This window comes from Triticum aestivum, chromosome 4B (genome assembly GCF_018294505.1).
Source record: "Triticum aestivum cultivar Chinese Spring chromosome 4B, IWGSC CS RefSeq v2.1, whole genome shotgun sequence".
NCBI classification, from domain to species: domain Eukaryota; kingdom Viridiplantae; phylum Streptophyta; class Magnoliopsida; order Poales; family Poaceae; genus Triticum; species Triticum aestivum.
In genome coordinates this window covers 208,371,137-208,380,370 of record NC_057804.1, presented here as the reverse complement: position 1 = coordinate 208,380,370, position 9,234 = coordinate 208,371,137, and positions in this window count along the sequence as shown.

Sequence of the window (9,234 nt, the reverse complement as noted above, 5' to 3'; positions counted from 1 at the left end):
ACATTTTTCCAATTATACCAAGATTGCAGAGGTTGTTTCATGATGCTGAAATATGAAAGGATGTATTGTGGAATTCTAGGAACCAGGAGTACATAATCAGAATGTAATGAGCCATCCATCTCATGGTAGTGACTGGAAAAGCTTCAATCATAAACACAAAAAGTTTGCTGCTGAACTGAGAAACATTAGACTTGGCTTAGCTTCAGATGGATTTAACCCATTTGGCCACTAGAGCAGCACATATAGCATGTGGCCAGTGCTTGTTATCCCTTACAATATGCCTCCAAATGTCTGCACCAAAGAATCAAACTACATATGGCCTTGCTCATCCCAGGTCCAAAAAGTCCTGGAAAGGATTTTGATTTATTCATGGAGGGGTGTTCTCACTTGAAACCTATATAGCAGCCCACCAGTTGATTTCTTGCCGCGTGCTATTATAATTTGGCGCATCCATGATTATCCGGCTTTGGGCACTATGTCATGGCTAACGACACATGGTTACAATGCATGTGTTCGCTGTGATAGGAATCCGCTGTCATACGCAATACTTAGCAAGATCTCTTACATTGAACACCACCGTTTCCTTGCCAAGGACAAGACGTGTACTACAAAATACCGAAGATATGTGTTCAATGCAAAGCATGAAAACCGTCATGCGCCAAAGAGGCTCACCGTCGATGAGTTGCAAGGGGAATTAGAGAAGGTCAGGCATATTACACCAGGAAACCATCCTAATAATGTAGCAGGAAAAGGAAGCATGGCAGGGCAGAAGAGAGATTATTGATTACCCACAGGTCCACTTTGTGGGACTTGGAGTATTGGAAATATTTGGATTTGTGGCATAATCTTGATGTGATGCACATCAAGAAAAATATATGTGACAACATTATTGGCACACTTCTTAATATCGAAGGCAAGATGAAAGATACCTTAAAATCTAGAATTGATTTGACATACCTGGGTATCAGATCCGATTTGCAAGTGAAAGATGATGGCGCATCACCGGATATGGCACCAGTTGTGTACGTCTTGGACAAGGTAAAAAGAAAATAATTCTGCGAGGTCCTGTCACATGTGAGATTCCCACATGGATTTGCTTCCAACCCTGAAAGGAGAGTCAGTCCAGATGGAAACAAGGTACAAGGGTTGAAAACTCATGACTGTTGCATCCTTCTTCAGAGGGTTTTACGTGTTATCCTTTGAGGATTGGGCCGCCCTGACTTATACAGAGTAGTTGTAGAGTTGGGGCAATTCTTCAGGGAACTCTGCAGTAGAAATCTCAGGATAGATGCTTTGGAGCGTCTTAGAGACAAGATACCAATTATTAGGATACGACCTTGAGAAGATATATCCTCCAGCCTTCTTTGATGTGATGGTGCATTTGGCTATTCATGTACCCGATGAGGCACTACTTAGACGTCCAGTACAGTATGGTTGGATGTACCCTATTGAAAGGCGGCTGGGCACTTTGAAGGGATATGATAGGAAGAGAGCTAGACCAAAGGGTTCCATTGTAGAGGCCTAAATTGCTATAGAAGCATTGACATTCTGCTCAAAATACATTGAAACAACTGATGAGCTTAGAAAAGAGGTGGGTGAAGACTATCCCGGGCTCAATGTTTTCGATTGTTTTGTTCAAGATATAGGGAAGAGTCGACAACACGACAAACCTAAAGATTTGGACAAAATGGTTTGGTATGTGTTCAATAATTGTCCTGAGATTCTACCTTATATCTAGTAAGTGCTAAGTACTGCAGCTTATACATCGTAATCTACTAAACTTGCAGCACATTCTTATATATTTGGATGTTTGACGTGATCACTATGTTGTGCAGCATCTATAGAAAGGAGTTAGTGCCGCAAAATCCAAGAAACATTAACAAACTGGTTATGGCAGGATTTGCGAAATGGTTCAAGAGCCATGTAAGCTTTTGAATTGCACTGTCAATTTATTAATTATATTGAGTATAAGATGATCAGCTTGTGTATTTTATAACTATAGATTAAGAATATGTGGGAGGATGGGCAGGCAGTTGATGATGCCATTTGCGCACTAGCAATTTTATGAATCTTGCGTTGTTGGAGATGTGCGCTACAACACCCTTGCACGCGATGAAGGTAGGAAGACACAAAACAGTGCCATCATGAGAACGGATACGTACGACAAAGAGACAACTGAAATGTATGCTAACATAATAGACATTGTTTAGTTGCAGTATATCTCCAGTTTCGAGGTTCATCGGTGTGTGGTTTTGTTGTGCTGTCATTGGTATAACCTGTTTTCCATAATCGAAAAACCCAGAGCTGATGATTATTTCAAATCCATCAATGTCAAGGTGGCGTACCAGACCGACGAGCCTTTTATTTTAGCAAATCAAGCAACACAGATGTTTTTCTTGGAAGGCGCATTTGCATGTGGCGATGATTGGAGAGTATTGCAAAGGTTTGAGCAGAGGAATTCGTTTAATGAAGTTGCACAACAAGATGATGCTTACACTGCTCCTGATGTACAAGATTCCACAGATGTTCCTAATATCTTTGAGAACCATCACGTCAATGACGCTAGCGAAAAGATTGCCTGTCGAGCTGTCGACATACGAGAGTTGATCAATAAGAAGCCAAAGTTCGAGGACATTGAGGATGAAGAAGAAGATGACACCGAGGGAATTATGATTCAGACTAATACACATGGCGAAGATGTTGACGCTGCTGCTGCGGATGATGATTAGATTGCTTTTGTCATATTTGCCTGTCAGAAGACTATATTTATCTACTATGTGAAATTGTGTTTGCTATGAAAAGTGAAACCTGATGAACGTGTTGTTTAGTATTTTGCTGTGAGAATATCACTTATTATGTTTGTTGATTTGTGTATGGTGATTGTATGACGACTAAAACATGATGACATTGTTGTTTACTTGTACTCATATTTGGCTGTGAAACTTGTATTTGATGACATAGTTTGCTGTTGGACTGCAATTTGCTCGACGTCTTCGAATGGGGACAAAGCTGACCCGATAGGGCCTCTGCTAATTTACTTATTTATTAGCAAAAGGGCCTCTATTATTTACTTATTTATGAGCAAAAGGGGTTACCCCCTGATTTCCGTTAATAGAAATCATTAGATGTTCGCAAAACTATGCCCAGCCCGCTAAACAGGTTTCATTCATTACTAGTTTCAGCAAAGTGCTCATGTCATAACCAATGAATACATCACGAGTGCTACATACACTGCAAATAAAGAGACAATCATCCTGCAGAGCACATCGATTTTGCCCATCATCCGCCCAAGCTATTTCATCTCCTCATTGCTGTCAAGGCCGTTCAGCAGCTGTTGCTTGGCCATGATCAAAGGAACTGCATCTTTAACCTTCTTCTCTGCATCTTCCTCTTCTGTCGTTCCTTCAGTTACTTGTCCAACACCCCAACCTGCTGGTATTGGGATTCCTCGGCTAACCAAATAATCAATGTAGTTGCATTCCCCCATATCAGCAACTTCCCAAAAATACAAATCACACGAATCTTCCCTTTTCTGCATGAATCAAACTGGAAGATCATCAACCAAACTATTAAACAAATCAGCAACTGAAAGCTGCAGAACAACACGTTAAAAGATATTATTACCCCATGATTCGGGCATATGTAGAAGACTCGGCGAGGGTTGTGGATTGTGGTTGAGACGCGACAGATGACTCTGCATGATTTGCAGGAGTTGCACCACACCAACGGTAACGAGTTGCGATGAGAAACTGGCTGTGGTGCGTGTGCCGGCGAGGGTGTGATGTGACCCATAGGTGATTGTACGGGAGGCAACTTGGAACATATCTGGTTGTTGCCTGCTGAAGAGCAGGTGGACGAGCAGCTAGCGGACATGGTTGCTGTGGCCAGAGGTTCTGATGCTAGGCAGAGTAAGTAGAGAAGAGGAGAAGCAAATGTTGGATATGTAAGTTTCATTACTTGCCGAGTAGCATAGGACCATATATAGTCATAGTCTAGGTTTGGATTCGAACCAGCTACAGGAGCATGTCTCTTTTTTCAAAAACTAACCAACGTCTCTTTACTGGTACACTAGATTGTTATGTACGTTGTCAGGACCCCGACTCAATGCCACATCGATCTATCATGTAACACCTCATATCACTTTGCGGCCTCACGCATGGTATTCCCACGGGTGTCACCTTACCTTGCCCGGGACCGCTTGCGCCTTTTGGCACACGTATATGATTGTGTCGCTAGAAACCATATGACAAGGAGCCCGTGCTGACATGGCTAGTCGTGAACCCAAAGTGGCACTAACTTATAGGGACAGGCATACATGACCCAGCAATGAACGTGTCAGTCATCAGCGAGTGAATCCGGGCTGTAGCACTGGGCCAGCAGGACTCCGATAAACCGGGATGTAGCGGGCTAACAGGACTCCGGTATTCATAGCATGACATTTCCCCGAAGAGACAGACACAGGAACGAAGAAGGACACATGCCGACCAGCCTAAATGTTCCGGAGCAGTAGCAAGCTACCATGGCTCAGTTGAAGCACTAGGAGACATTTCCCAGTAAGAGAGGCTACCATGGATAAACAACTACATAGTCAGATCCCACACATACCAAGAATTTCAATCATACACACAATATGCTCGATATGTGCAAATACAACAAGGCATCACAACATGACTCTGCAACTCAAGTACTTTATTTAAAGGCTCAGAGAGCCATACATATCATACACACAAGTACGGGTCACACGACCAGCATTCAAGTCATACAAACATACAAGCCAACAGCGGAAGTAACTTGTCTGAGTACAGACAACTAGGAAATAAAAGAGGCTTGGGAAAGCCTGAATATACTACACGGTTCATCGTGAGCTCAGGATCACCACCTGGGCTTCAGCCTACTCGTCGACATCGACGTCTATGAAGAACCCATCAGAAGGGGTTGTAGCGTCTTCTGTAAAACGTAAATTAAGCAACATGAGTACAAAGGTACTCAGCAAGACTTACATCAGATCCTACATACATGCACATTATCAAGAAGGGTTGGTGGGGTTATTGCAGCAAGCCAGCTTTGACTCTTGGCTAAGCTATCTTACGAGACTCCAACTTGAAATGGTTTTGCGCACTCGAGTCCACTACTCACCACTTCAATACACTACCGAGGATCCACCTCCGTCATCCTACGGAAGAGCCATCCTCGGCACTCACGCTTATCTTGAGGCTTTTAGTAGTATCCATTTACTTGTCTATGAACTATATAGGCAACCAAGTAGCCCGTTACCGCGGACGCAGCTATTCGAATAGATGATGTTAATCCTACAGGGGTGTACTTCTCCATACATGTTTCCAGCACTTAGCGTCTGCACATGACATGTGCTCGGCAGACTTCAAGCGAAAGCCGACGTGGGTGTAGACCACGACCTACCTAAACACCTAAGTCTCTAGTCCAGGTTTATCGCCTATTCAGGTTCCATCCGCAGGGAGTCCGGCCGACGTTTCCACATACGGCCCCGAATGATGTGTGCAGTGTTCCCGAGATACCAAACGGGCATCCGGTACACCATGCCACGTACCTACCGCATCACAACCCACCCCGCGTGTCAGCGCTACCCACGACCTCCAGTAAGCTACAAACACTAGAAACTAGTTGCAACTCCTGGACAGAGGGCTAGGGTGGATAATAAGTCGAGCAAGTCAATTAAGGATCCCAATGTATGGTAGTAGCTGATTCTTAAATCACATATACAGATTTCGGTGCTTAAGGACGGTTCCAATGAAACAACCCACCATGTACTCCTACATGGCCTCTCATTGATACCTTTACAAAATCGTGTTCAACACATCACTCACATTACCGACATGATCATTTCACTCTAGCCCATCACCTAGAGGAACCAGACCTAACACGACTCTAAGCATAGCACGCATAGCAAGGTAGGAATAACACATACACATGGCTCAATCAACTCCTACACATGCTAGTGGGTTTCATCTAGTTACTGTGGCAATGACAGGTCATGCAGAGGAAATGTGTTCAACCACCGTAGCACACAGCAGTTTGAAGCGTGTTGTCTTAATGCAGTAAAAGAGAGCAGAGGTAAGAACATGGGATTGTATCGATATGATCAAATGGTTGGTTGCTTGCCTCGCGGGTCCGTGGACTGGTATTGCTCTTCATTAGGGTATTCATGATACTCCTCGGGGGCAAAACCTTCCACGGAGAACACCGATATACAATCATAACCAAACAATGTGCAACAATATGATGCATGCATGTGACATGGCAAAATGAGTGTATTGGGCTAATGCAACTAAAACCAGATGGGTTTGAACCATTTTGAATCAAAGATTCAAGTTTCAAGCTCATGCATGGCCCTTAATAGTGCTTTATCTTGTTCTGCACTAAACAACATGTTAACTTGTTTAAAATCAGATTGGATTTTTTTGATCATTTTTCATATATAACACTTTGCATTTGGAGCTACAGATCAATTTCTATGAATTTTTGAAGTTTGTGATATTTTCTGGAATTTCCTTTATAAGAATAACTCCAGTAATTAAATAACTACGTCAGCATTGCATCAGGGTGATGTCAGTAGTCAACAGGGATGGCCCAGGTCAAACCTGACCAGTGGGTCCCACGTGTCAATGTCATTAGTCTAACTAATTTTTAGTTAGTAATAATCCTAGTTAATTAGCAGGGCTGGGCCCCACCAGTCATTGACCTAGGGGGGGTCAAACTGGGCCAACCCATGGTCAAACACGGTGTGGGGTTAAACTGGCCGGCGTTTAGCCGCCGGCGAGGCCAAATGCGGCGGTGCGGTGCGGGTTTTGTGCTCCAGCGACCAAAACGACGGTGAAGCACATCTACGTGATGCGGGGAGTCAGCCGTGTCTAGTGGTGGTGGTGGTTGGGCTCGGGGTCGCTGGAAATCACGCCGGCGACGACCTTGGCGGCTGTCGGAGCTCGGGTGAGCTCGGGCTCATTGCTAGGAGGCACGGCGAGGCGCGTGGAGTGGTGCTGTCCTCCTGGGAGTGCGGTGAGGTTAGCGGGCAAGGTGGCATGGCCATTGCGTGGCCGGAGCCTCATCCGTGACGAGCTCGGCGGCAGCGCGTGCGGGTGAGCTTCGTGCAGTCGCTACAGGGCTCGAGAGAGAGAGAACGGAGAGGATGGGGAGGTAGCCAGGCTCACGGTGGTCACGGCGGAGCAGACGGCGAGGTCGGGGATGAACTGCTGCGATGGTGACATCGAAGGGGATGTCCGCTGGTGGCGGAGTCGGGCGAGGTCGATGCGGTGTCTTCGGGGCATGCGAGCACTCGGGGCTCAGCCTTCTCGACGGAGAGGACGGTGGCTGAGCTCGTGGACACGGTCGGGCGGCGCAGAGACGGCGGTGGCTACGACTATGACTGCAGCGTGGCTGCGGTAGCGTCGGCCATGGTGGAGGGGAGCGAGGGAGAGGCGATGGGGGTGAGTGGACGGATCCAGGGGGTCCAGGGGGTGACGTGGAGGTTGTCCAGCTCGTCAAGCGGCGAGGCGGCAAGCAGGTGGCACCGTGGCGAGCTTGCGCTCGTCGGCGTCACCTCCATGCCTGTCTAGCGGGGATGAAGCAGCTAGCTGAATCATTTTACTTTCTATTCATAATTCATTTATTTCAGTTTTGTCTTATTTCTGTAGGTTTGTTCCATTTCTAAAAATACTTAGGCATCTCCAAAAATCACCAAACTGCACATGGCCACTGTTTGGAATATATCCAGCATGGAACATTTTAGATTGGGATTATTTGAGCATTTGAAATATTTCATATTATTTAAATGCCCAAACTCAAATAACTAATGATTTAATCCAGTGACCTTAGGATAACCTAGAAATTTGTGCATCACTTTTGGCAGTGGTTTAAGACGAAGGCAGAGGTGATGAACATTTTAGAAGGGCATTTCAGGTTCATTGAAAATATTTTTAGTAAACCCTAGTTGGTTCTAGGGGTGCTGGGGGTTCTGCCATCCCCATTTCAAGTTTCTGATGAATGATAAACATGATGCAAGTACTCTAGTGCATGAACTAGTTAGGGTGTGACAACTCACCCCCACTCAGAAAAATCTCGTCCTGAGATTTAGGATCTTCCAGAAAAAAGGCGAGATACTCAAGTCGAAGACGATCCTCCCTTTCCCAAGTTGCTTCTTTCTCAGAATGGTGCAACCATTGAACCTTGAGAAACTTGATATTATGACGTCAAGTGGTACGCTCTGCTTGATCGAGGATACGAACGGGGTACTCTCTATATGTGAGATTATCTTGAAGATCAATCGTTTTGTGGTCCACTCCACAGATAGGATCCGAGAAGCATCGCCTGAGTTGAGAAACGTGGAAGACATCGTGGACTCTGGAGAGATGCAGAGGTAGTTCCAATTGGTAGGCAACTTCTCTTCGTTTGGCGAGAATACGAAAAGGTCCAATGTAGTGAGGAGCCAATTTGCCTTTGATACCGAAATGATGGGTTCCCTGCAGAGGAGTAACCCGAAGGTAGGCCTTCTCGTCAACCTCAAAAGTCATAGCCTTATGTTTTCGGTCATATTGGCTCTTTTGACTAGATTGGGCTGTTTTCAACTTTTCACGAACGATGCGAACTTGCTCTTCTGCTTCCTGGATCATATCCGGGCCAAAGAATTGTCTTTCCCCGGTTTCTGACCAGTTAAGAGGCGTTCGACACCTTCGTCCATAGAGAACTTCAAAAGGGGCTTTACCCAAGCTTGATTAATAGCTGTTGTTATAAGCAAATTCGACAAATGGAAGGCATTTCTCCCAATCCATTCCGGATGAGATAACGGAAGCTCGAAGCATGTCTTCTAGAATCTAGTTGACACATTCTACTTGACCACTTGATTGTGGGTGAAAGGCGGTGCTAAAGGAAAGGCGGGTTCCCATAGCATTTTGGAAACTTTCCCAAAATCGAGAGGTGAAGAGCTTCCTCGATATGAGTTGATTTCGAATGGAACACCATGGAGGGACACTATTCGGGAGATATACAAGTCTGCTAGCTGGCTAGCAGTTATACTCTCGCGAACAGGCAAGAAATGGGCCACTTTGGAAAGACGATTGATAACGACAAAGATAGCATTATTCCCTCTCTTGGTCCTGGGAAAACCGGTGATGAAATCGATACCAATTTTATCCCATTTCCATTCAGGAATAGCTAAGGGTTGACGGGTGCCAGTAGGCCGTTGATGCTCTGCTTTTACGCGAC